The 27,887-nt window shown below is 34.2% G+C and overlaps 1 protein-coding gene and 1 pseudogene across 12 annotated transcripts in view; one reads left to right on the top strand and one right to left on the bottom strand.

Moving 5' to 3' along the window:
* Window positions 1-27,887, bottom strand: part of NCOA1 (nuclear receptor coactivator 1) — a 256,917-nt gene that overhangs the window by 173,350 nt on the left and 55,680 nt on the right. For 7 of the 12 annotated variants that reach the window (XM_063077723.1, XM_063077722.1, XM_063077732.1 and 4 more), the window contains exon 2: window positions 22,431-22,564. The exons of 4 other annotated variants lie outside the window; for them this stretch is intronic. The gene's annotated coding sequence lies outside the window, so the exon portion shown is untranslated. Of the gene's footprint in view, window positions 1-22,430; window positions 22,565-25,738; window positions 25,772-27,887 lie in introns of those variants that run through there. One more of the 12 variants, XM_063077724.1, reaches the window with a different exon arrangement.
* LOC134362479 (small ribosomal subunit protein eS6-like) lies at window positions 492-27,186 on the top strand (annotated as a pseudogene).

The following is a 27,887-nucleotide window of genomic DNA, read 5'->3' as shown; positions in this document are numbered from 1 at the left end:
ATATGACTCAGCAATTCCACTTCTGCATGAGAAGGCACATACAAAGCTTCTCCTTTCTTCACTTTCTGTAATTTTTAAAATTATCAACTATCTGCAGTACAAAATTTAATGCAGAAACTAAAAAACAACACACAGATCTATACATACTAACTCCAAACATGTTACAGAGAAAAAATCATATTGCCAAACTATACAAATATACCATTTATAAGAAATAATCCACACAATACTATATTTTCTACAGTATGTATGTATTTATGCCTGTGTGTATATATGTCTACATATATATATGACCTAACAGATTTTCTGACAGCAATACTATTTTTTAGAATTTTATCTTTATTTTGGGCCACTAAGCAAGTCCTAATATATTTTAAAAGACTAATATCATAGAAAATAACAGAAAATATGTTTTCTGACCACAATAACAGAAGGAAACTTAGAAAATTCACAAATGTGTGGAAGTTAGACAACACTCTACTAAATAAACGATGGGTAAAAAGAAAAATTACAGGGAAATTAGAGAGTACTTTAAGATAAACATCAAAATGCAACATATCAAAGTTTATAGGATGCAGGGCTCATGCAGTGCTTAGAGGAAAATTTATACTTGCAAACATCTATACTAGAAATAAGAAAAATCTCAAATCAGTTATGTAAACTTCTACTTTAAGAAAATAGAAAAAGAAAAGCAAACTCAACCAAAAGCAAATATAAGTAGGAAATAAAAGATTACAACAGAAATATATTGATAGCAATACTATTATTGCAAGAAATTCTTTACATTTATATATATTACTGAAAACTTACTTCTGAAAGATAAAATGTGTGGAAATTTATCACAGACTGCTATTAGAAGTTTAGAAAACATATATGCCGTTGATTTCACCTGAACACTGGTCAACAGTCGTCTTCCTGCGGTATCCGCGGAGGATTAGCTTGAGAAGCCGCTCCCACCGCCTGGGAACACCAAACTACACAGATGCTCAAGTCCTCCAGCCGGCCCTCCAACATCGACACGTTCTGCGTCCACAAATTCAACCAACCACGGATCAAAAATACATATTCTGATGTATTTTCAATATATATGAACCAATCCTCTGCAGATACCAAAGGATGACGTATACTGTTCACGAGTAGTCAGGTAAACTAAGGGGCATATGTGTTTTCTAACCTTTTAATAGCAGTCTGTGGTAAATTTTCACACATTTTATCTTTCATTGTATATTTAATGTATACACTGAAAATGTATGTATATTTTCATTGTATATGTATACACATATAATGTTTTAATTCCAACAATTCTATACTTTCTTCGAACTCTGTCCTCTTCCTTCACACAGTAAACAGTTACTATTTTGGGGGAGGCATTCAGCTACTTCAAGATGAAGGCGGGTTTCTAAGCTTTTTTTTTTTTAAGTCCTCTCAATCCTTAGCTGGATATCTCCTCCCAGCCACTGGCTGCCGGAAACTCATTGAAGTGGACGACGAACGCAAGCCTGGTACTTTTTATGAGCGGCGTAGGGCCACAGAGGTTGCTGCTGAGGCTCTGGGTTAAGAATGGCAAGGATGTGTGGTCAGAATCAGTGGTGGGAACGACAAGCGAGGTTTCCCCAGGAAGCAGGGCGTCCTGACCCACGGCCGTGTCCACCTGCTGAGTGAGGGGAATTCCTGTTGTAGACCAAGAAGAACTGCAGAAACGAAGAGCAAATCTGTCCGGGGTTGCTCTGTGGATGCCAACCTGAGCGTTCTCAACTTGGTTATTGTTTTAAAAAAAAGGAGCGGATATTCCTGGACTGACCGATACTACGGTGCCTCGTCGCCTGGGTCCCAAAAGAGCTAGCAGAATCGCAAACTTTTCAATCTCTCCAAAGAAGATGATGTCCGCCAATATGTTGTAAGAAAGCCCTCAAACAAAGAAGGTAAGAAACCTAGGACCAAAGCACCCAAGATTCAGCGCCTTGTTACTCCACGTGTCCTGCGACACAAGCGCTGGCGTATTGCTCTGAGGAAACAGCGCAATAAGAAAAATAAGGAAGAGGCCGCAGAATATGCTAAACTTTTGGCCAAGAGAATGGAGGAGGCCAAGGAAAAAAGCCATGTACAGATTGCCAAGAGACATAGGCTGTCCTCTCTGAGAGCTTCTACTTCTAAGTCCAGTCAAAAAATAAGATTTTTAAAGAGTACCAAATAAATAAGATCAGATCTCAAAAAAAGATAATATTCTTTAATCCAATAATTACCTGACTAAAGCCAAAAATATATCATTTTCATCTTAGTCTTTACTAATATTCAATTTATAAGCCTTATAATTATCAATATCAGCTGCATTTCTTTAATTTGACTCATTTTTAAAAGTAAGAGCAAGTATAATAATATTCCAAGAAATGCATACATAATATTTTTTAAAAGATGGCAACACTTGAAACCAACATATTGGCTAGACACATACAGACAATACGTTAGTTGGTTACTAAACCTCATTTATTCATTTTTAAAAAGCAGGGTATAAAGTACACAAATACAGAATGTACTTTAAAAAATCAAAAGTATAGGAACAATTACCTGTAATTATAATTATTCTTGTCATCACCATGATCCTAATACTAAAAAAAGACTTCAGGAATTGGGCTCTACCAAAAAAATGTGTGAGAGAGGTGAAGCAAATGCCTTATCATCTATTCTTTCTCTTACATCTTCCATCCCCCACCCGCCCACCTGATCACCACCACCAGTTCATTCTCCACCCTGAAAGATGAAAGAGATCTTATTTAAAAAAAGAAAAAAAAAATCAACCTGATCAGGTCATTCCCCTGCTTAAAACCCTTCAAAAGCTTCCCAGAACCCTTCTAATGTGTAAGTCCTGTGGGGACCGAATGACGTGACTCCTCTCTATTTTCCAGTCTTACATCATACCATTTTTGCTATTGTTCCCTATGTTTCAGTTATGCAATCTTGTTTTCTTTTTACTTCAGGTTTACTTTTTAAAAAATTGTATTTTGTGTGTACAATTCTATAAATTTTAACACATGCAGAGAATCTTACAATTCACAACCAGCAGTATACAGAATAGTTCCATCCCCACCAAAAAAACTCCCTTATGCTTTATGGCCACACCCTCCCATCACACTAACTCCTAACCTGTTCTGTATCAGAATGGCCCTGTCTTATCACAAAATGGAACCACTAAGTGTGCAATTTTTTGAGATTGGCTTCTTTCACCCAGCACAATACCTGTGAGATTCATTCAAGTTGCTACATGTATCAGTAATCTGTTCCTTTTTATCGCTGAGTAGTAAACCACTGTATGGATATTCCACCACTTATCTTTCTACTCACTAAAAAACATTTCAGCTGTTCCCAGTTTTTGATAATTATGAATAGAGCTGCTAGAAATATTTGTATATAGGCTTTTATGTGAACATTTTTTATTTTATTTATTTTTTTTTTTGGTGGCTGGCCAGTGGGGATCCAAACCCTTACCCGTGGTCTTAGTGTTACAAGGTGGCACTCTAAAAAGTTTTTTTATTATAGAATAAATATTCAGAGTGTGATTAGTGGGTCATACGGTAAGTGTATGTTAAACTATATTAAAAAGTACCAAACTGTTTTCCAGGGTATAAAAAAACAAATTGGTAAGGTTAATATCACCAGTAATAATCATGTTTATATTGTATTCCCTGATATAAAGTGATGAGCAGGGTACTTCACTTCTGTGGTATTCTTCCCCAAAAAATCATATCCCAAGTCTAATCATGAGAAAATCATCAGACAAACCCAATCGAGGAATATTCTACAAAATACCTAGCCAGTATTAATCAACAGCATCAAAGTTATCAAAAACAAGGAAAGACTAACAAAATGTCACAAACTAAAAGAGACTAAGGAAACAGGATAACTAAATGCAATGTGGAATCCTGAATTGGATTATGGAACCAAAAAAGGACATTAGTGGAAAAACTGGGAAAATCTAAATAAAGTCTGGAGTTTAGTTAAAAGCAATGTACCAATGCTGATTTCTTAGTTTTAAAATATATATCATGGTTTTGTGAAATGTTAACATTATGAGAAACTGAGGTATATGGGGCTCTTATACTATCTTTGCAACTATTCTGTAAATATATATTTATTCCTAAATTTCTTTTTGTAAAAAAATGTATTTACCATTTTTCATTGTCCCCTGCAATGTATGAGAGTTCCAGTTTTTCTGCATCCTTGCCAGTACCTAGTATTGTCATTATTTCTTATTTTAGTTATTTAAATAGCTATGTAGTGGTATCTCACGGTGGTTTTAATTTGCATTTCCCTAATGACTAATGATTTCAAACATCTTTTCATGTGCTTATTTACCAACATTATATCCTCTTTAATGAAATGTCTATTTATATCTTTTGCACATTTTTAAATTGGGTTGTTTCCCTACTGTTGAGTTTTGAGAATGCTTTATATATTCTTGATACAAGTCCTTTATTGGGTATGTGATTTGCAAATAATTTCTCTCAGCCTGTACTTGTATTTTCATTCTCTTAACAGTACTTAACAAAACAAATGCTTTTAATTTCTATGAAGTCCAATTTATCATTTTTTTCTTTAATGAATTGTGCTTTGGTGTCATGTCTAAGAACTCTTTCCTATGCTTTCCTCCAAAATCTTTAAAAGTTTCACATTTCACATTTAGATCTATGATGCATTTTGAGTTATTTGTTATATAAGGTGTGAGATATAAATCAAATTTCATTTTTTGGCATATGAATGCAAAACCACTACTATTTACTAAAAAGGCTATCCTTTCTCCACCAAATGGCTTTTACACCTTTGTCAAAAAACCGATTGTCCATATTTGTGTGGGTCTTATTTCTGGACTATCTATTCTAATGATCTACATGTCTATCTCTTTGCCAATACCACACTATGTTTATTACTGTACCGACATTCTTTTAGTACTGTCAATGTGCTATGCTCCCTCCTTACTTTAACCACCTCAGATGTGCTGGTTCTGTCTGTCTGGCACACTCTTTTTCCTTCATCTATTAACTCCTAACTCATCTTTCAGAATTCAGCTGAAATGTCATTTCTTCAGGAAAACCTTTCCATTGTGAAGGCCAACAAGGTTTAATGAAAAAGGTTAAAACTCAAGATGCATCACTCCAAGAGGGCTTCCAATTACCAGCTCAGCAAGAGTCAAGTCCTACCAGTGGCTTTAAGAAGCTACTAGGATTTCCTAAGCTTTGTCACTCCCCTATGTGTATTTCTGTCATCACCATCACCCCTTCCCTACCTCTTCCTCCTTTTACCTTGCCCATAATGCTTAGTTGCAAAATCCTAAAAACAAAAAGAGAAAGCGTACTTGTCATCTTGGGCAGCAAGTAGCAGGAGGCTTACAACAATACATCATTCTACTTGTGCCCTATATTAGTACAGGAGATAGAGGTGATTCTCTAAAGAATAAAATAAAGTGGATAAATTCCCTAAGGCCTAGGATAAGGAGGATAAGCACCCAGGTTTAACAATAAAAAGGTCCATTCCCAACAAAAAAGCTAAGCCAGTTGCTATGGGTTAAATGTGTCCCCCAAAAGTTCATGTGTTGGAAACTTGACCCCCATTGTAATAGTGTTAAGACGGTGGGAAATCCAATTATGGTATTGGAAAGTCAGGACCTTTAAGAGATATTTAGATTGTGAAGACTGTGCCCTCATGAATGGATCGATCCATTCATGAAGTAATGGGTTTGGTTCTAATGGCTTTATAAGGAGAGTGAGTGAGAAGTTTAGCTCTCTCTTGCTTAGCTCATTCTCACCATGTGATACCTTGAGTTACTGCAGAGTTACCCCACCAGAAAGAAGACCCTCCCCAGATGTATTCCCTGAATTTTGGACTTCCCAGCCACCAAAACTATAAAAAATAAATTTTATTTCTTTAAAAATTACCCAGTTTCAGGTATTCAGTTATAAGCAACAGAAACAGACTCATACACCAGTATTGAGAAACAGGTGGACACTTGTATTAATCACAATTTAGAGAACTAGTGGAGGGAAAAAGTTAAGACTTCTTTTAAAGAGCCTCTTCCCTTAAAATGCTATATAGCTGACAGTAAAATTTTCAAAATGCTATAAGCAGAAAAAAGAAAAGCTAAGTGAACTAATATTTTCTAAGCATTTGTTATATTCCAGGGATGAGGCTGGATACCTCACACAGGTGTTCTCATGGAGTCTTTACAAAAAGTCTATGAAGTAGATATTATTTCTACTTCATAAAGAAACTGAGCTTATACAGCTAGACTGGTTCTGTTTTCTTCTTTCTTCTTATTCTCCTAATTTGTTTTGATGATAATGCTACTCATTATGAAAAAAACATAAAGTGAATTATGAAAAATCTCTACTTAAATGAGAAAAGACCATTAATAGACACCAATACCAAGATGATACAGATGTTTATATTATCTGACGATGATTTTAAAGCAGGTATCAATAAAATGGCCCAACAAACAATTACAGACACTACTAAAACAAATGGAAAAACAGAAAATCACAGCACTTAAATAAGATATGAAGAGGAAATAAATGAAAATTTTCAAACTGAAAAGTACAGTAGCCAAAATTAAGCTCACTAAATGGACTCAATAGTAGAACGAAGATAACAGAAGAAAGAATCAGTGAACTGGAAGACAAATCAATAGAAATAATACAATCTGAACAACAGAAAAATAATGGATTGAAAAAATAATAATAAATGGAGCCTCAGGAACCTGTGGAACAAATACAAAAAATATAACTTTCATGTCATCAAAGTTCCAGAAGGAGAGTAGAAAGAGTACAGACTGAAAAAAAAAGTTTGAAAAATAATCAGTGACAATTTTCCAAATTTGGTGAAAATCATAACCTAACAGATTCAAGAAACTGAGCAAACCACAAACAGGTTAAACCCCCCAAAATCCAAACATAGACACATCATAATACAGTTTCCTGAAAACTAAGGACAAAGAAAAGAAATCTTATAAGCATCCAGAGAAAAACAGTGTGTTGCCTATAAAGAAACAACAGTTAGAATGGCAGCAAATTTCTCATCACAAACCATGGAGGCCAGGAGGCATTCCTTCACATTAAGAAAAAAGATTATCAAGAACCAAGAAGAATCAGGTATCACTGTGTGTGCATTTTATTCCACATTTTAATTTTAAATTTTATTTCATATAAAATTTAAAATTTTTTCACATTTTAAATTTTGAATCCCTGGTATAAGAATTGAGAGAAGTGTATTCATATCTCCCACGTACCAATTTACTTAATTTTGTTCAAGTTTACAACATTTATATCCCCTGTTATAATCACAATTGTAATTCCCATAGGGATTCAGTCTTAGTTCTATACTTAAGTGAGTTCCATCAGATTTGAGGAACAAAATTAAAAAGCTGGAGCTATGCTTGACTCCTCGTTCAGGCTTTACCTGACCACCCCTCCCTATCTAAAATGACAGCTCTTCCCTACCACACATGGTTGTGTGTCCCACTACCTTGGTTTACTTTTTTCATAGCACTTAATTATATGAAATTAATTACATAGTTTTTCTTCTTTATTGTTTGTCTCCTTCCTCCACTAAAAAGTAAGTTCCATGAAAGCATGGACCTTACATATTATGCTCTCTCCTGTGCGATTTATATGCTTATTCTGTGTTGAACATTGAGTTTGAGAATGGGTAGCTGAAAACTTCTTCCTTAGGAACTCAGTTTTTTAAGTACTAGATACAAATTTGGAAGAAGTGCGATTTCACAGATTATTTTAAAATCAACATTATTGAGATAAAATGCATATGCAATAAAATATGCATTATTTAAATGTACAGTGAAATGAATTTTGACACATGAAAACAACTGTGTAATCACCACCACTAACATTTCCATTGTCCCAAAATGCTTCTTCACAACTCTTTGTAGACAATTTTTACTATAATATTTAAAGACATCCTAAAATGAATTCGATGAGAAATGTTTCGACAATAACAGAGCTTTTTTCTACACCCACCAATAAAAGGATCGATACACTTACTCTGTTTAATGAGAAGAAAGAAAACCCTTCTGTGCCTCTTCATGCTTCACATCCTACTGAAGAACAGCCCTTTCCCCCTTCTCCAGGGAGTGTGTGTTTATCCCTTACTGCAGTCCCAGCTCATGCCACCTTCTCTGTAAAGCTCTAACTCTCCCTCTCCTCCTGTCCCTTCTGCAAATTAATCTCTATGTTCCCATGGAATATTATTACCTTTATCGCAATATTTGTTACACAGTTTATAAACAATTGTTAGTCCATTAAGGAAAGGACCATGTCTTAACGCATATGTGCAAACTCAGCATTTGGCATGCAGAACAAACAGTACATACTTGATAAATAATTACTAAATCTCATGATTCAGGTAAAGTTATCACCTATTCTGCAAAGCCCTTCCCAACTTAACCCCTAACCCTGAAAATATAAAATAATTTAATTAGGCACTTGGATATATTCTTCTAATATATTCTTCTATTATTTAAACAATTCTATTGAATTGTCAATTCAATTAAGAATTCATCATTTGGTCATCTAAAGCTTTCATTTAAATTTCTAGATTCTGAATTAAACATTAATGTTCGAAAACACTGTCCAACTGTTTGGTAAAATGTCCATTTTCTTTTTTGAAGAATCTGCACATTTACCTAGAGATGATTTAATTTATAATGTTTTTCCATTTTATAAACAATGCAGCATTAGTTCTGCACAATAATTGGCAATAAATTGATTTTTCTTTAAAATCTCTTTTGTTTATTCCAAATAAATTTCAAGATACTAATTCAGCATAACCACCTGCTTCATAAATGTCAACTTTCACTATTCAAATGTCACTAACATGTTAAATGCTAGGGGAACAAATCAAACAGAAAATCTACTTTTTCATAAAGACCTAGGGAGAAAACTATGACCTCAATTTATAATTTTTAAAAGTCTTGATTCTTCTCTAAAAGATTATAATTTTAAAAATATATTCTAGCAATATTTTTGACAGAATAAACTGACAGGTGACATAGATATCTTCTGTCTTCAATGAAGAGAAGAGGGATTTTAAGAAACAAAAGTAAGGCTGAAAGAACTACATACATATTTGTGTGGCTTAATTCAACAAATACTTCTCAAGACGGTTTTATTCTAACCTTAAACGTTTTTGTAAATCATTTAAAACTTAAGATTTCAGTAAATTTTTCCCGTACTATATTTAATTTATTTATCTTCTAGCAGCAATGTTCTTTTCCATAACCAACTTTACTTCTCAAAATTAATAAAAATAATACTAGTGCAAAGGAACAAGGTATCAGATTCCTATTCATACTTCAAGATGATAAGCTCATCAGCTTTATAACAATTACTGTAACTGAACTTCTCACATGAAGTTCCACTCTATTTCTAACATAATTTAAACTGATCTCCCTGACTGAACCTGTTTTATATACCAAAGCCAGATTAACGTCTTGAATTATATAACTCCTTCAATGTCAACTCTCCTGAAAACCATCAATGACTTCCCATACCGCATAATAAAGTCCCACCTAGTTAGCCTGATTTACAAGTCTACTGAGGACCCTGCCCTTACCTATGCCTTAGTTCCTATCTTATCCTCCAGTCAATTCTGTCAGACCTTTCCACAGACTGATCCCTCTTCCTGCACTACCTTTCCCTACTCCTGGTATCCAAGAGAATACATATCCTACTAAACTTTTAAACCCCAGTTCAAACTCCTCCAAAAAACTCTTCACCAACCAACTTGCTCCCCATCTCCCTTACTCATTAAGGTACTTGAGAACAGTTTCTATATGTGTATGCTTTAATTTTTTTTAACTTAACATTATTCCATTGACTTATTCATTTCAAAAAATAATACTAATAATTGTTTAGTACCCACTATATGCCAAGCTATTCTAGGTGCTGGTTTTATAGCAGAGAACAAAAAAGATATGGTCCCTGTTATCACAGTGCTTATACTTACATGTAGTGAATATGAACTATTTGGGTATTAATTTATCATAATACTGTAGATAAATTTCCCACTATTGACCAACTAGGTTGTTCAGTTTTTACTATTGTAAATAATACTATTGTGAACATAGCTCTAATACAGCTTTTTTATTCCCTGGATTATTTACTTAATGTAAATTCCCAAGAATAAGATCATTAAATCAATGGTATTGGATATGTTCATTGCTTTTAAGATACATACTGCCATACTATCTTCAAAATGAGCTACTCCAATTCCAAAAGCAATGTATGAGTACTTGATTCCCTTTGAGCTGCTTTATTATGGTTACTCAATGAGTATAAAAAAGTTAGTCACTACTGTTTTATCAATGAGGCTGAACTCTTTTCCTTATGTTTATTTACTCTATGTCCCTTTATGACCTAATGAGCATGTCCTTTATCAATGTATTTATGGAATCTTGGCATCATAAATATTTTTATAATACTCATTTAATACTTATTTAAGGTCATATTTGTAAATGTTTTCCATTTTGTTATTTTTCTTTTTTAGTTTAAACTGTGTTGGTTTTCTTCACACTGATGTGCTTAATTTTTTACAAGCACTTTTTTACAGTCTTCTTACTTTAGAGGATTACTATTTTTTGCATAGTGCCACTAGTATTTTAATTTTTAAAAGTTGACTATATTTGCATATGGATAGGCTCAACACTAACTTTTCTAACTGCTATCTGATCAATCTAAAACTTATTAAACAATTCTACCACTGACAGATTTTTATGCTTGCTTATTACATATTAAATTCCTACACAATATATTTTCAATTCTAAAGATACTTGTTTTTCATAAAATAATATTTTTAAGTTTCTGAAACTAAAATCCAAAAAATCTACCAGTAGGGGCAGGCTGGTTACCTCACTTGGGAGAGTGTGGTGCTGGTAATACCAAAGTCTTGGGTTCTGGTCCCTGTGTAAGCTAGCTGCCCTCCCTGACAAAAAATCTACCAGTAGCCAAGTAAAACAATAAGTTGTGATGTAATGTGTAATGCTAGTGTGTAAACCTATGGAAAATACATTCCCCTAGAAGTTATCTGTTTATCCAACTATGACCAGATGACCAGGATTGAATTACCTGCACAAATAAATTCACATGCAGTTGAATTTTAACTTTGAAAGCCTAACTGGGTTTAAAATGTTTTCAGAAAGATTGAAACATGATAAAGTACTGAAATAAAAAGCTACTGTGATACAAAAGTTGTCTGTTGCAAGCCAACCAAGGGCAATTAAAGGCAGTAAAAATTTAAAAAGAAAAAAAGGGGCAGTAAAAATTGCACAATCTCTCAAAATACATCATAGAATTTATCAGAGCTAAAAGACATTGGTATGACCAATTTGCATTTTACGAAGTACTACCACCAAAGTGCTAGATATCAATCTGTCAAAAGTTTCCAGCTGACTCAAAAAGGAAGTTATTTAATTCACGGTTTATCTACAGAAAAACTGAAACTATGAGGTTAGCCAAAAAAGAAAAGCAGTTAAATTCCAAACATCTCCCATATGACTCAAAATTATACTGGCAACCATAACACGTAAAGAGAACAAGAAAGCAAGCACAGGTGAGAAAAGGGAGCATGTCAAAATACGAAAAAAGAGTAAACCCAACCTTATGATTCCAAAGATAGTACAGAAGTTATATGGACACATGTATTCTTCTGTCAGTAAATCTTTAAGAAGGGCTTTCAAAATAAACTTAATATGTTTCTTTTTTTCCTGAAAATATATTAAGTGTATGGCACATTTCACAATTAATAGTCTTAGAACTGAGAAAATGCACTGTGTGCATGTGTGTGTAAATATATTTCTCTACATCTGTACAGTTATTCATTCATTCATTCATTCATTCATTCATTCATTTTTGAGTAGAGGAAAGCAGGGACAAAGAAGCAGGTAATAAAACTAAAGATGTAATGCATAAAGATCAAACCCTTCCAAGATCCTAAAGGTTTTTGTGATACAGAAAAATACATGACAAATGAATAAAATACAACCCAGCTGAAAAATGACAACCAGTTAGATGACTAACTAGCAGATAACAAAACCAATCAACATGATAAAGTTAAAGGTGAATGATAGCAAATAGAAACAGCTGAGAAAAAGCAAATAAATACGGGTCTTAATTCAGTTAAAAGTACTAAGAACTTATTAAAACTATGTAGTATTTGACCAAGACTCAGAATACCATAATTCTTGATCAACCACCCTACCACTGCAATAGGTTCCGGAAGGCAAAGAAAGAGGGTCTGTGGAAGGAGAAATCACCTGTTCATTATTATCAAAGGTTTTGAACCATAGGCAGCTAGGGACTCCTCTGCCTCTGTTACAGTTAAGGCAAACACCTGAAACACTGAGAACAGGCCAACTAGTTTCTTGGCTTCTCTTACTTAGGCCTATATCGTAACCCATAGAAAAAGGAGGAAAAGATAATCAGGAATTTCCACAAACAGCCTTGATGGAATAACAGGAATCAGATTTATCCTCCCAGCTTATATAACCAGAAAACTGGATAAAACAAGATGAAACAACAGTTTTCAGATATTGGACAACAGGCAGAGGAGTAGACCCCCTCAGAAAAGATGAAAAAATGAGGTGAGCCCTACAATTGCCCAACCTCACATCCCTGAAGTATTTTCCAGGATGCAGCAGAGAGACGGGGTTGGGCGGGGGGGGGGGGGGGGGTCTTAAACAGACCCTAGCAGTTTCAGAGAGTTGAGAATACTAAGACTGAGATTTAGGGAGGCCAAAGCAGCCAGAATTTGTGGAATAGTGTAGCACAGAGAAGGAAACTGCATACACAGACAGTGCTCTGAAGATCTTCAAATGAGCCCCCTCAAGCCATTGGCAGTGTACATACCTGTCATGTGTGAAAGAAAACTACCTGAGGCTGGCAAAAGGATCACTGAAAAAAAATTGGCCAAAGAATTCCTAAAACTCATACAAGGCTATGAATAGTTTCTCTTCCCACTGGGTAAAGTAAAAGACCTCATAATACATTGAGACATCATTGTGAAGTCCTCAGAAGGAAATTAACTTCTAAATTAGCTCTAGGGAAAAAAGGCTGCACACTGCTCTGACGCACCCTAACAGAGTTTCCTAAAAACAAGGTAAGTCTCAAAAACACCAAACTGATCTCAAAATATTTAACTGCATGACAAAACTTAGACCAACATTATTTAAAGGACTACAACAAAATCCAGCACCCAATATCATAAAATTCACAATGTCTGACATCCAGTCAAAATTTATCAGGCATGTAAATAAAAGGAAAATATAACCTATAACTAGGAGACTAGCTAATCCATAGAAACAGACACAGAACTGACAGAGAAACAGAACTTGGCAGACAGAGATGTTAAATGAGCTACTATAAATATGCTCAATATGCTCAGGAAAGTAGAGAAAGACATGGAGGTGCTGAAAAGAGAAGTGCAAAAAAATTTTAAAGCCTAAATGGAACTTCTGGAAATGAAAAATACAATAACCGAAATAAAAAATAACTGAGCGGGATTAACAGCAGATTGGACAGTTAACTTGAAAACAGTGACAGAAAATATCCAAAATGAAGCACAAAGGGAAAAATTTTTTAAAGAAAAAAAAAAGTGAACATCAGTGACTTGTAGCAAAATACAAAAAAAAGCTAATGCACACATAATTGAGGTCCAAAAACTAGAGGGAAGATGGTGATAGAAAAAAATACTTGAAGAAATAATGAGCAAAATTTTTTCAAATAATACCAAAACCATAAACCCACAGACACAAGAGGCTCAACAAAATCCAAGCAGAATAAACAAAAACCACACCAAGAAATATCATAACCAAATTGTTGAAAACCAGTGATTAAGAAAAAATGTTAAAGTCTGCCAGAGGGGGAAAAAAGACCTGGCAAATACAGAAAAACAAAGGTATGCATCACAGCAGACTTCTCAGCAGAAACTATGCAAATGAGAAAACAATGGGCAACTTCGTTAATGACTAGAAGAAAAAAAACTGTCAAACTAAAATTCTACAAGCAATTAAAATATATTTCAAAATGAAGGTGAAGACTGGGTAAGGAAAATGTGGTACATATACATGATGGAATACTACTCTGCCATAAAAAGAATTAAATTCTGCCATTCACAGCAATATGAATGAACTTAGAGAAAATTATGTTAAGTAAAATAAGCCAGGCGCAGAAAGATAAATACCACGTGCTCACTCATGAGTGGTAGCTAAAAAGAAAGAAAGAAAGAAAGATACAACAATCAATAATTTGCTGAATTATCAAAAGGACAGAACAGAACTGAGGCCACCAGAGATGGGAAAGGGGGAGGGGGAGGAGGGGTTAGCAAGAAATTGGTAAAGAGCCACAAAAATGATTACATGATGTAATGTTAAATATACTAATTATCCTAATTTGAACATCACATATTGCACACAGGTATTGATATTCAATGCTGTACCCCACAGATACATACAATCAATTATCTTTTTTTAAAAAAGTGAAAATGTTTGCAGACAAAAGCGGAAAAAAAATATTATAGCAGATATGCACTTAAAGAAATGTTATCTAAGCAGAAGTAAAGGAATATCAAATCAAAATTTGGACCTACACAAAGGAATAAAGAGTGCCAGTAAATATATTTCAGCTTGGTAAACAATCAGCCATTGTATATTTGATCTCTTGTTTGACCCAATATTTACTTGAGAAAGTTTTTTGTTTGATTTTTCCAAGTGGTTTTAAACTTCTGTTGTAGAAAGAGAATAGACATATAATTTCAGCTTTTCTGAAATTTACTAAGATTTTCCTTTATGGTTTAATCTAAAATTTATTTTTTTAATGTTGCATGGTCAACTGGAAAAGTATATTTAATCCCAAAGACAAATGAAAGCTTCATAAGTGACTAAATAAACCCCATTATTATATGCAGGTTTTACACTATGCTTTTTCAGACTTACAATTTTTACTCGCATTATATGCATCTATATGATATGAAGAGTTAGGACAGAGATTCTCAATTTTGCACTTAATCTAACTTTATGTTTACTTTGCTAGGCCTAAAATAGGCAAAGAGTGTTTCTTGACAATGTAAGGAATTTCTAATTTCAAGGAATATCAAAAAAATTCTCAAAAAATGTTATAGCTATTTAAATTTATTTCCATGTTAAACATCTCCATGTTCACTTTTAACCAAGGAAGTTACAGTGATAAAATACTTGAAAAGCCACTTCATATCAAACACCATTGTCAAAACAAAGCACCCTCCTTTTTCTCTAAAATTGTAAAATGTGGTTTGACTAGTAAGTAGCATGTTATAACTGTGATCTTTCTTGTATGAGACACTGTACTGTACCTAATATATTTGTGATACTTTTTAGGAACCCCATCATATCATAAACTTACACTGAACTAGTGAAATTCCTAAAGCCCTGGTTTTCTCAAATCTATGCTTTTGCAGTTTGTTTAAACTAGAAGAATAATTCACTTTTTAAATTCTGATTAAGAATTGGGTCTGACCTCAAACTTGGCTTAACACCAAGAGAGAGAGATGGATGAATCCTGGCTCTACTGTGAGTTATTTAACTCCCAAGTAAGCCTTATTATAACTTAACTTCCTAATACATAAAATAAATGCAACAATAACTTACACCTCACTTGGTTACTGGGACAGTGTCTGAAAATATATCTAAACAAAATCTATGACAGTGCTTGACACATAGCAATCATTAAATATTAGCTATTATTCTCATTATTATATTTTTATTTTCCTCATACCAACCTTCTTTTCTCTTAAATTCACTTGATCCGACACACTATATAGACCACATTAGCCATGCTTCCTCATCTTGAGAACAATAAACATCTCAATGCCTTCACCAAATAACTGATAGAAGAAGTTAAACTGAGCACCTCTCAACTATGCTTATTCTTTCATATCACTTTTAGTTTCCATAGTATCCAGGTTTCATCTTCCCTCTCAAAGTTTTCAAAACCAGATAGGAGAGTGAGTTTCTGTCACACACTTTATTCTTCAAAAAATATGTTTTGTCTCTTACCAATAACCTTGGCCCTTCAAAAGTAAATCCTCTTCTTTAATACAGTCAGGTTATACAACTTCAATAGCTATGCTATTCAATAATTATAACTGTCCTTTGGAAAAATGAAGGAAACTCTTGTGCCTCTACAATCTTTAGTCTGCAAATACTTTAGTACCATTTTTAAAAATACTACTAAAGAGAAAAAAAATACCACTAAAGATACGTTAAAAAGTTGCTTCAATTTATGGCTATACAAAAGAACAGGTGCAGCTGGTTTGGAGGGAGGGAGGTGATGAAGCACAGAAAAACAGCACAACTTTTAACTAGCTATTCCAAGTCTTCTGATTGCCACCTTCTATAACCTTCAGGAAATGGCTGTCTGTAATTGTGACCCATCTCTTTCTCTTGAGGGTGAAACCAAAAGTTTTCTTTCTTACTACAGCCTATATGTCTCCTTTCATGAGCTTAGCTACCTTACTAAGTCATAATGTCCTTTGCAGTGGCTGAAGAGAAACAAAAAAGCACTAACCCATGGGACAACTCACATTTTCCCCTAAATTATTTCCACTCCATCCACTAATAAGCAAGTATTCTTTCGGCAACCAACTCAGTCAGTAATCTTTCTCAAACTCAGAGACTATTATTAAAAAGTTCTTTGCAGAGAACATAGAAATTACTCATTAAACCACCATAACACATTATCAACAGTTTTTCCCAACTGTCCCAGACCTAAGACTTCTTATAGTAACTAGGCCATATTCTCCTCTCTCCATTTAAAAAGTTAATTAAAGAATAAAGAACAATTTTAAACTATAAGTATGAAGTAGTTGTCTCTTAAACCAAAAGGCATATTTACTAGATACATATTATGTGCTAAACAGTATACAAAGTGCTTTGCCTAATTTTATCTCATGTAACTTACATAAAGTCACATAGGTGTGTGTGTGTGTGTGTGTATATATATATATATATATATATAAAATAGGTGCAGGGGTAAAGGGGAGAAAGGAATAGTTTTATCTAATAGTTTTATCACAAAAATTCAGCAAGTAGGACCAATAAAATCAACAAGTAATTTGAAAGTAAAATGAGTCATGAATAGGCTGCTTACATAACAAGAGGGAAGTATAATAAAAACACTAGTTGCTATTATAAAACACTTTATTCTTTGGTTTCTGGCTAAGTTAATTTTTAGTTGCTTAGTGAGTACCTTGTATTTGTAAAGGAGTGAACTCAACTGGTCTCTGGATTCCCTAAGTATTAAGTCAAATTCCAAAAATCAAAATTGCAAATAAAAACTTTAAAAACTGAACTCCTTGGCCAGCACACTAAGACAAAAAAAAGAAATAAAAGGTGTAAGGATTAGAGCAGAGGGATTAAAAACATATGGTTATAAGGAGAGATACAAAAACTAGAGAAGCACAGACTGTAGCGCTAGAATGCCTGGACGCAAATCTCAGCTCTACCACACATACCAGCTAGGTAACCTTTGGCACATTAATGCCCACTTCACTGGACTTCTTGTGAGGACCTAATGAGCTAATTAATATGTATAAAGTGTTTAGAATAGTAAACAGTAAATAATAAATAGTAAACAGTGTACAGTAAAACTATCCTTTGTAGTCAATATGATTTTCTATATGAACACCCAATAGACTCAAAAAAAAATTAGAAATAAGAATTCAGCAGGTTGCTGAATACATATAATTCATTGTATTTTTAGACTTTTTTCTTATGGAATTTTTCAAAAAAAGCTTAGAGAATATTATCAAGAATTACCCCTTTCCCTCTCTCTGGCTCAAACAATGATCAACTCGTGGCCAATCTTGTTTATTCCCCACCCATAGCCTCATCTGTATTCTGGATAATAATGAAGCAGATTCCAGGAATATCCTTGTATCCATCAAAATTTCAATATGTATCTCTAAAAGATAAGGATTCTTTTTAAATATAACTACATACTATTATCACACCTAAAAATTAACAATAATTATTTAATATCAAATATCCAGTCAATGTTCAAATTTTTAAAATCTGAACCCAAATAAAGTCCAAACATTGCTCAATCTAATATTTCTTCCTTTGTTTCTCTTTTTTCTCCCTACAATTTATTTGTTGAAAAAACCAAGTCATATGCCCCAAGGAGTTTCCTGTAGCCTGTATTTTGCTGACTGTATCCCCATAGTATTATTTCACATGTTTTTCTGTGTTTCCTATAAACTGGTAGGTAGAGCTAGAAGCTTGATCAGATTCATGTTCAAGTCAATTTTTTGGCAAGGATACTTCATGGATAGTGCTGTGAATTTTCATTAAGAGAAATCTAATGTCTCATCTCTCTTCCTGTGATGTTAACAGCCATTGATAAGCTTTGCTTAGGTCCAGGAATTCATTACAAAACGGTGATGTTCTATTCTATGACTCCTTCTTCATTTATTAGCTAGAAAGCATATGAGAAAAGAAACTTCCCTTCATCAACTGTTTGGTTACCCTGAAGTATAGTTGGTTACTTAGCATACTCCAAAGAAAACTAAGGAGTTTTTTTTAAGTATCATTATGAACCATATTTATAATTGAAATATATTTGGTATGATTCATTTATAATGCAGTTATGCTTAATGATGCTCAAATAGATTCATCTTTGGCCAGCCAGAGCCTATTCAATTAAGCACCTGAGTTGTTTTGCCACAACCCTATCAGTGTTTGATAACTAATGTGCAAGTCGTTCAAGACCCCAGGTATGGAATCAGATTGAACCATATGCCAGTTTTCATATTCAGCTAGTTTCTTCCTTATTCTTTATTTCTACTAAATTAAAAATTCCTAATTCTAAATTATAAATCAGCTGTGTTATATATACAGTCTGGATATTATGATTGAACAGAGACCAGAAATTATAGCGAGGTTTCTCACTGAAGCCTACTTTCAACATTCCATTGAATGCTTAAAAAAAAAAAAAAAAACATATTTCACGCAAAGCTGGAAGTTAAATGCTTCAACTTGGAAGACTGAAACAAAAAGATTCCTAATTAGGATTCTGCTTGCATTTTGGCTCTGGGAAGTATTTCTTCATGTTCTATTTCAAAATTTGGATGTGATTTTTAAATATATGCAGTAAAATTTCACTGTTTTTTTTTTCTTTGATAAATTAATAAACTCATCAAGTGTGGGAAAATGGTCAAACTCTTAAAGATTAAATTATTTGGTTCATAATTCAGTCTTTTACAAAATCCTCACATCTCATCCTTAACATTAAAATTCATGATATTGTGAATATAAAGCTGTAAATTCAGACTATTCAAAATACTAAATGTATTTGGTAAGTTATTCCCCTCAAAATCATAGAAATGGCATTAAAATAAGTAAAGAAGTATTTCATTATCTGGTTGTACTAAAAAGTGAATTAACAAACATGAAAACCCTTTCCCTCTGAACATCTAGCATATATCACTGTGGAAAAGCATAACTCTAAATAGAGGTGGCTTTAGTGACCAAAAATTGCTTATATCCACAATTTTTACTCTTTTCTTCTACACTAAATCATGATCAGAAATCACATTACTGAATGCCAATTCTTCACTCTGAAAAAAGCAGTATACAAATTGATATCCTGGTGCAATCTCTTTTACTCGAAAAGCAAGTATCACCCTTTCTTGCAGTTCAAGTTGATGGTGCTTTGATAAGAAGGAATAAATGCAACCTTTCCAGGCTATAATGGCTTAAAAAACAACAACCAACAACCACCACCATCAAGAACAACAAAACAAAATAAAAGCAAAAAACTATTCTGCTGTGGTGATTTTTCCATGATAAACAGTAACACATCTACATCAAGTACTGATACATCCTCTGTACATCAGTGCTTTCATCCAATTGAAAAACAAAATATCCACCAGCACACGCACATGACAGTAATTGCTTTTCCAGATGGTACACCTTCGATAAGGAATTTTTGCCAAAAGCTCATTTTACTTTCTCTCCAAGCATAATATTTGTCATTAACTTTGAAACTGGTTTAACAAGCTTCTCAGTACTAGTGTGAGTTGACCTGTTTTTTTGCTAGGAAAAGGATACCTGTGAATACTTCAGTAGTATTGTCTTCTCTGACTTCAGCAACAAAATTTATTAATTTCACACTGAAAAGCATTGCTTTATATTATTTTATACACATTTCATTTCTCGTCACAAGTCTAAAAATTAATTATTATAGAAAAGGAAACTAAGAAATATTAATTCAATTCCCCAAGGTAGCATGAAAGTAGAACCAGTTTGTGCTCTTTCTATCACACACCAGAGAAGATTGTAGCAAAGAAATACCCATTCCTTTAATACACCTTGCTGAAATTTGTTTTCAAATGTTTTACTGAGTCCAGACAAAATATTTTTAAAAGAGATCATTTTAAATTAATGTAAACTGTAATCCAGGATATATAATGATCTAGGGCCTTAACTCATCTTCTCAAGTACTGACTGTGCTTTGTTCTAAACGCGCCAAAATAATAAAATCCCATAATCTCAAAATCTAAAGTCTTCTCAAAATAAAGTATAAGAAAATATTGTTCAGATGTATTTATATAAAGCTTCCAAGCACAAGCTTGTAAAATTTTCCACTTTCGTTCATTTTCAAAGGGGAATATGACAAATATGAATAGGGAATATCACTCTGCGAAAACTTGCAAAAGAGTGGGAAGATATAATTGATGAATTAGAAATTCCTAATTTAAAGATTTAAGCAACCTAATTTAGGCTACAAAATACTTTTACAAGTAGAACCATAAATAGTTAACAACCACAACCAATTAGTCACAAATTCAGTTGATCAGAACTTCCTATTCCCTAATCTTTACTTCTGTTAAGGTCTGAATATAGAACTTAACTATATTATATAGAAAGGAATTCTAAATTACGATTTTACATACTCATTTTATGATTGCATATAAATGGTTTTAGATTGAGTGAATTTAGTCTCCCTAACCCCAGAGTAAACATTCTGGGTAAAAGATGTCTTCAACTTCATTCATCATGAAGTTATAGAATAATTTATATTCTTCCCCATATCTAGAATCATTCTTTGCAAAGCTTGGGCATTCAACTAATGTTCATAGGAGGTAAGAAGGAAAGAAATATCTAAAAAATAAGTTAAATGGTCCTGGTAATAAGGCAAGTTGTATATTTAATCATTATTATTTGATTTAAAATGACACCAAAAAACTTAGAAAAGTACAACACATCTAGTAGCTGCCAGAGAAGTTTTAAAACTTATCAAAGCAACTCTTTTTCATCTGCTACTTGATTCAAGAAAACTTCTCCTTGGCAAAAATTGCTCAATTACACCATCCCCTTCTAGGAGGTAATCCATTTATTTTAACTGAGGCAGTCTTAGAATTTCCAATATCATGAATTCGTATTATTTTGGAATGTTTTTGTAGAATGAAATTTACAATCCTAGTAATTAGTGGTACATTTTTCTCAGATTTTCACCTTCTTTACATTCTAGCAAGGTATCAATTTACAAACCTATAACATACACAGAGAAACCAACCAACTTTGATCTGCCCCCTAAAATACTTTCCATACTTTCTGCCTATTTGGAAGATTATAGTTAAAATAAAACTATTTTATTTTTAAATAAACACCTAACTAACTATACCCTGTTTGGAATTTATATGTATTTTAGAAAAAGAGAGGACTATCTTTGTTTTTGTTTTCTGTTGATATATTTCCTTTTTGTTTTCGGTTGTCTTATGTAGTCTTTAAAGTGGAGATCCAATCCATGTTTTGGAAGTATCACTTGATTCTTTAACTACAAATCTTGTTTTTCTGGTCCAAGTGAAACTAATCCATCAGATCCCAAAGGTCCTACAGGGACAGCCTATGGGGAATAACAGCAACATTTCTTGGTGAATACAAAATCCTTAACAGTAAGTTCAGGAGAAAGGGAGAGAAAGGTTTTAAACAAAACTGAGGGACAATCACTAAGGTCTCTGATATTATATGGGCAGACTCTGTTACAATGCTGAATTCAGTTGCTCATCTCATGACATAAAATAAATAAAATTTTAAAAAATTGACATTTACTGCAGTATTTCTAACATAGATAGTTTACTAAGTCTTAATCTGCACTCAATATCTTATAATTGACATGCTTTCCTTATTATAAGGAATACCTCCCTATAAAATCTGGATCTTTTCTCAGTTGATTTTTGTGGGGAGGGTGGGGGATGACATAGGGGAAATAAACTCTTCTCTAAAAGCTAGCCATTCTAACATACAAGAACTTTTAAACTTATAAAACCTATATATAGAAATCAGCATTATAAAATGACTGCCAAGGGGTCAAATTAAAGTAAAGTTGTGCCTCAGATACCTTAGAATAAGTAGAAATTCTAAATGTTGGTGCCTTCATTTGGAAGCAAAGTTTCCTACTGCATGATCTTGCCTGATGGTCCTTGATTTTATAATCAGTCAGTTCCAGTTACATTCCCATTAGTATGGACAGATCTAAAGTAGGAAAAAGAAGATACATTTAGGCCACTGAAAACATTACAGATTTTAGATACTGTGACACATCACTGTTTCCCTGTAAGCATACCAAGATTCTTACACAGATGCTTTACTATTCCAAAAATGCCACTTCCCATTCTTGCCACTACTACAGGTTAAAAAAAATTAAAGATTAAAGTAATAGATAAATATATAAAATTGACAAGAGGTAGTTACTGGTTTTTTTAAAAAAATTCAGCTCCCCAAAGAAGGTATTCAGCAAACTGGGATTCGCACTAATATTCCAAGAGGCATGGGACTGGTAACTATTAGCTTAATCATCAGAGCCAGTGGAGTCACCCCAGCAGCAGTGGCCTCGGTACTCAATTTTAGGTAAAATAAAACAGTAAGAAGAAACAGGATTCCCCACAGAAGATAACTCTATGATAAAGAAGCACCCAGTATCATGGCTCCTATTCATTCCTGGGCGACTGGCCAGTGGGATATTACAAAGTGGATTTTACTAAATTAATGATAGTGCTGAATCTTCCTATTCTCCTTCAAAGCTAATTCCAAATAGCAGGGAGACAGAACCTTCTTCAGAAATGTGAGCCCTGATGGCTTCTCACTATTTAAAGCTTTACCACCAAGGGTTAAGCTTTTTATTAACATTCCCTTTAGATCACAAAGACAAGACAGTGGATGAGCTCCAGAGACAATCATATCACAGGTCAATCCAGGAATTTGGGGCTAGTTAATTTTACCTGTGGCTCCCACCCCTACCACCCTTGGGCTTTATTCAAAACACACACCATTCTGGCCAACTACCCTGTCTCCTATTTTCATGCCCACAATGCTCTCTATGCTTTTTCACCCACCCCATTTGTCCCCCCCACTGCTGCCCTTCCTTCCAGTCTTTTTCACAAGGACCTCTGGAATCTCCTCTTATGTGGTAAAACAAATCATCTCTGCATTCTCAACCTTATCACCAACCAGACCTTTTCAACCACCAGGCTAAATCTGGCTCTTGAAAAGAACCCTCTAGAGTGAAGGGTAAGGCAGTAGGGATCAACTTCTCCAGAGTGACACTTTCAGATCACAGGCAATCCCCATCTTTCCCGAGGCTTTCCATCTGGCTGTACTACCCTCTTCTTCTCTTTGTCATTCAATATCCTACTCTATATTATAACCAGGGTCCAGACTCTATCCCTTAGAAGCGCTCTACCTTCTCTTTCAACCACTCCAGTTGCTGTGTTAGCCCCAGTCTCAAATTTTTGGATGTCTCCCAAGCTATCAATCCACCTAATATGTTACTTTCTTCCTTCCACTTCACCACCTTTAAACTCCTAATCCTAGGTCAATCCAATCACATGCTAGAGAAAAAAATCACAAAACCATGATCCTGCTATAATATTATGGTCTTCAAATTCAGCCTGACACTGAATGCTGTGCAGCAACCACTTTACATATCATTAATCAGGTATTTCTCCCATTACTCACACTGCCTTTCTTTCCAAACTTTTGCCATTCTGCCTCTTTCAGCCCTACTAGGGATGGGATGTGATAGGGGTTTCTTCATGTTTTCCTTAACCATTTGTGAAAGTTGTTTATATTGTGAAAATATGTCTTTTAACATTTTCTCAATCTTATGACTGGCCTTTAACACAGAAGTTTTCATTTTTAGGTGGACAGATTTGTCCATCATTGCCTTATTTCTTTTATTATTTCTCTGCTTTGAAATTTCTCCCCCTTCAATAACAGCAGATAAATACTCTAATTTTCACTTTTCTATGAACTACTTTTTGAATACTTCATTCCATATGATGTTTGAAATGAGATTTGACTCTAACCTGAACTGTATTCCAAATTACCAACCAATTTTCCTACCAACTTTAAGTAACGTTCACCATCCGTCCCTTGGTTTACCAAGTTTCTTGTGTATTTCATTTGTTTCCCAACAATAAGGTCAGTCTCTGGGTTATAATATAAATAAAGAAATTATTGGTTTTTGTATGTTCTACTTTGCGATAAAACTATTCTTTGGTATTTTCATCTCCTTATTCTTCCTGACAATAGTTAAATACATTTCATCAGTTTCCAAGGTTATTTCAGGTGAATTCATGAGTAAGAAAAGGCTGCCCAACCTATTCTGAGTACTGTGTGTTTCTGTTATACTTGTTGCCTATACACAGTACTCCTTTCTGCTTTGACCAACCATCCCTACTACCACTGGATTTAAAACCAAAACCTTTCTAATTGTGCTAGAAAACTACCCTTTTTATATATTTATTTATCTGGAGCCAGATTCATAAAACCTTGTCTTTGCAATTTTCCACACTTTGCGTTCACTTTCTCATTGGTGAAATCTGGTTGATGTAAAATAAATGTAGCTCACACACAATTTTTATTTGATAGGCCAACCTTTTTTTAATCAGCTGTGAAATACTTTTTAGATCTTCCTATTATCTTTCAATATCCACATAGTTATGTTTATTCTATTTTAATTTTTTGAATAAAAAATTCTTAATGCAAAAATTGAAAAGATGTAAAAAGGAACATATATTTGAGAAGCTTCATTCCTATATCATCCACATGCAGCCCACTTTGCCCTTACTTACTATAGGTCATCACTTTTATTAGTTTTTTGTATATCCTTCCAGCAATTATTTGTGCAAATACACTTAATTGCAAATATAGTCTTATTCCTCTTGCCTTCTTATATAAAATGTTCAGCTTTGTACTTCACTTTTTTTCCACTCACCATATCATGGATATTTTTCCATGTCAGGATATGTGTCTTCATTGTTTTTTACAGCTCCATGATATTTCACTGTGTAAACATATAGTAGTTTGTGTAACCAATTCCCTTATTTTAAAAAAATTAGATTCTATAAATTTAAGTATTGTTTCTGAAAATAATTTAGTTCAAGAGCAACAATTGTACAAACCAACAGTACAGTAACCTATGTGGTGAGATTTCACAAATTTTTATTCTACTGATAAATATAAGTTCCCTTGTACATTGCTTTATCTTTCTTCTCAAGTTTATTTTGTGATCCTATCTAAAACCTGGCAACCATTATAGTCATAAGTCTGAATATAGAAGGATAGTTCTTAGGGTAATAGGCTTCAAAATCTGAAAGCTGCCCAATCTCACTAAGAATTTCAGTGGGCCTGCAAAAAATCAAATACCTTGTACAAGAGACACAAGTCAAGAAATGTTCCATTCTACTTAGTGGAATCGGGAATGGCTTCATGGAGGAAGTAGCAACTTGGGTTCAATCCTAAATGATGAAGTGCTCAAAAGGCAGGTGAAGGAAAAGAGAAAACATTAAAGAAGGATTAGCATAAAGAGAAGTTTAAAATATTATACCTTGTTGAGTAGTTCCACTTTTGCTTAGAATGAAGAAAGCCAGAAAAGAATGTTGTTCCCACCCTAATGTGAAGAAAACTCATGTCTACAAAATTAAAACTACTCTTGGCCAAACATAGAGTTTAGGTCACCAGCCAACCAAGTAAATTTAATTTTAACCAAGTAAATTTAATAAAATTCCAAGTAAACTTTATTCCTTTCCTTGGAGGGATAAACTCCTCCAAGGAAAGGCTACACAAAAACTGTATCACCTTTGGCAGGTCACAGAAAAATAAGTGGACACTGTTTAAGAAGAAATCAGCTAAAATTTTAACAAATTCTTAAATACCAAGTGTGAACTACTGTGTCTGGAATATCTGGGGACCCCAAACACAAGGACAATTTTCACTCAATTGCAAAATCTTCCACAAGTGTGCTGGAAGTGTCCAGGACAGTCCTGAAGCCCTGCCTGATACACCAACTGTTCTCTAACACAGAACAAAACCTCAAACCACTAGGGGAAGAACAGAAAACCTTCTCACCCCAAGGTCCAGGCAAAAATCCATTGCTTAGGGGAGAACAGAAGCAAAATGTCTCTGCCTTGGCAGGGAGAGGGGGGTTAGAAAAACACGCTCAGCCAGCCAGGGGACACAGGCAAAGATATACTGTTGCTAGGAGAGGCGTAGGGGCAAAAACCAAAATAGAGCAAAACCTCTGCCACTCTAGGGGAGGGGGAGCAGGAGAAATTCTTTGGCACACGGTCCTGCACCAGTACTAAGGAGAGATCTACTACCTCTAGGGGAGGAGAAGGATATTTCTGTCCAGGACCAACCACAAACACATCACAGAATCTGACTGGCACAGAAGAGAGAGCAAGAACACGGAGAAAGCCCAACCACTGATGCCCAGGAACAAATGACCTGACTTCAACTGAGCCTAGACAAGAACAAAAGAGAAGCCCACCCTGCCCTACAGGCACAGCACTGAGCAACAAACAACAATAGTCTGTCACTGGGGGAGGGACAACAGCAAAAAGAGAAATTCCTCTTTTGCACAGATGTACAGACTTGAACAATGAGGGTGCTGCAGGAAGAAAGAGAAAAATCCTGTAGCACCACATGCCATACTCAACTCAGGGAACGGCAGCCAACCGCTGGAGAAACGTGAAGCCTGTGCAGCAGTGAAGGTAATGATGGCAACAAAACCCAAACCCAGCTCAACTCTTGATTACACTGAGTCCGACCTCCAACACAAAGAGCCTGACAGAAGCAGCAGCAGCAGAGCATGACCATCGTCTCTCCTGTTCTTCTGCACATGACATTATATTGCCATAATTGTTCTATTTTATTATCATTTATTGTCATTAACCATCAGTGTAATTCAGACTGTACTGAAAATAAATGATCATCTTAATAGATGCAAAAAAAAAAAAAAAGCATTTGAAAAAAACCCATAGTCATTTGTGATTCAAAACTAGCAGAAAACTAGGTACAGAAGAAAACATCTTCAACCAAAACTCGCAGAAAACAGGTACAGAAGAAAACATCTCCAACCTAGGACATGAATCTACAACAAATCTATAGCTAACATCATACATAATCATGAAAGACTAAATGCTTTCCCCTAAGATGAAGAACGAGGCAAGAACATCTGCTCTTACCACTCCTATTCAACACTACATTGTATTTGTACTGTACTGCCAGATGCAAGAAAAAGAAATAAAAGCCTAGAGATGGGGGGATTGGAGGGAGGAAAAACAAAACTTTCCCACCCACCCCCCGCAAGTGACAGGATTGTTTATATATAGAAAATCCCAAAGAATCCACTGCTAAAACTAAGTGAATTTAGCCAAACTGCAGGATACAAAGTCAACACACAATCAATTTTATTTTTATATGGTAGCAATGAATAATTAGAAGTAAATTAACAAAACAGTAGCAATTATATTAGCATTAAAAAAAGATAATTACAACAAAATAAGTGGAAGAT

Source organism: Cynocephalus volans, chromosome 14, assembly GCF_027409185.1.
Source record: "Cynocephalus volans isolate mCynVol1 chromosome 14, mCynVol1.pri, whole genome shotgun sequence".
In the NCBI taxonomy this organism is placed as follows: Eukaryota; Metazoa; Chordata; class Mammalia; order Dermoptera; family Cynocephalidae; genus Cynocephalus; species Cynocephalus volans.
Note: the sequence above shows the minus strand (reverse complement) of the source record. Positions and strands in the feature narration are given on the sequence as shown.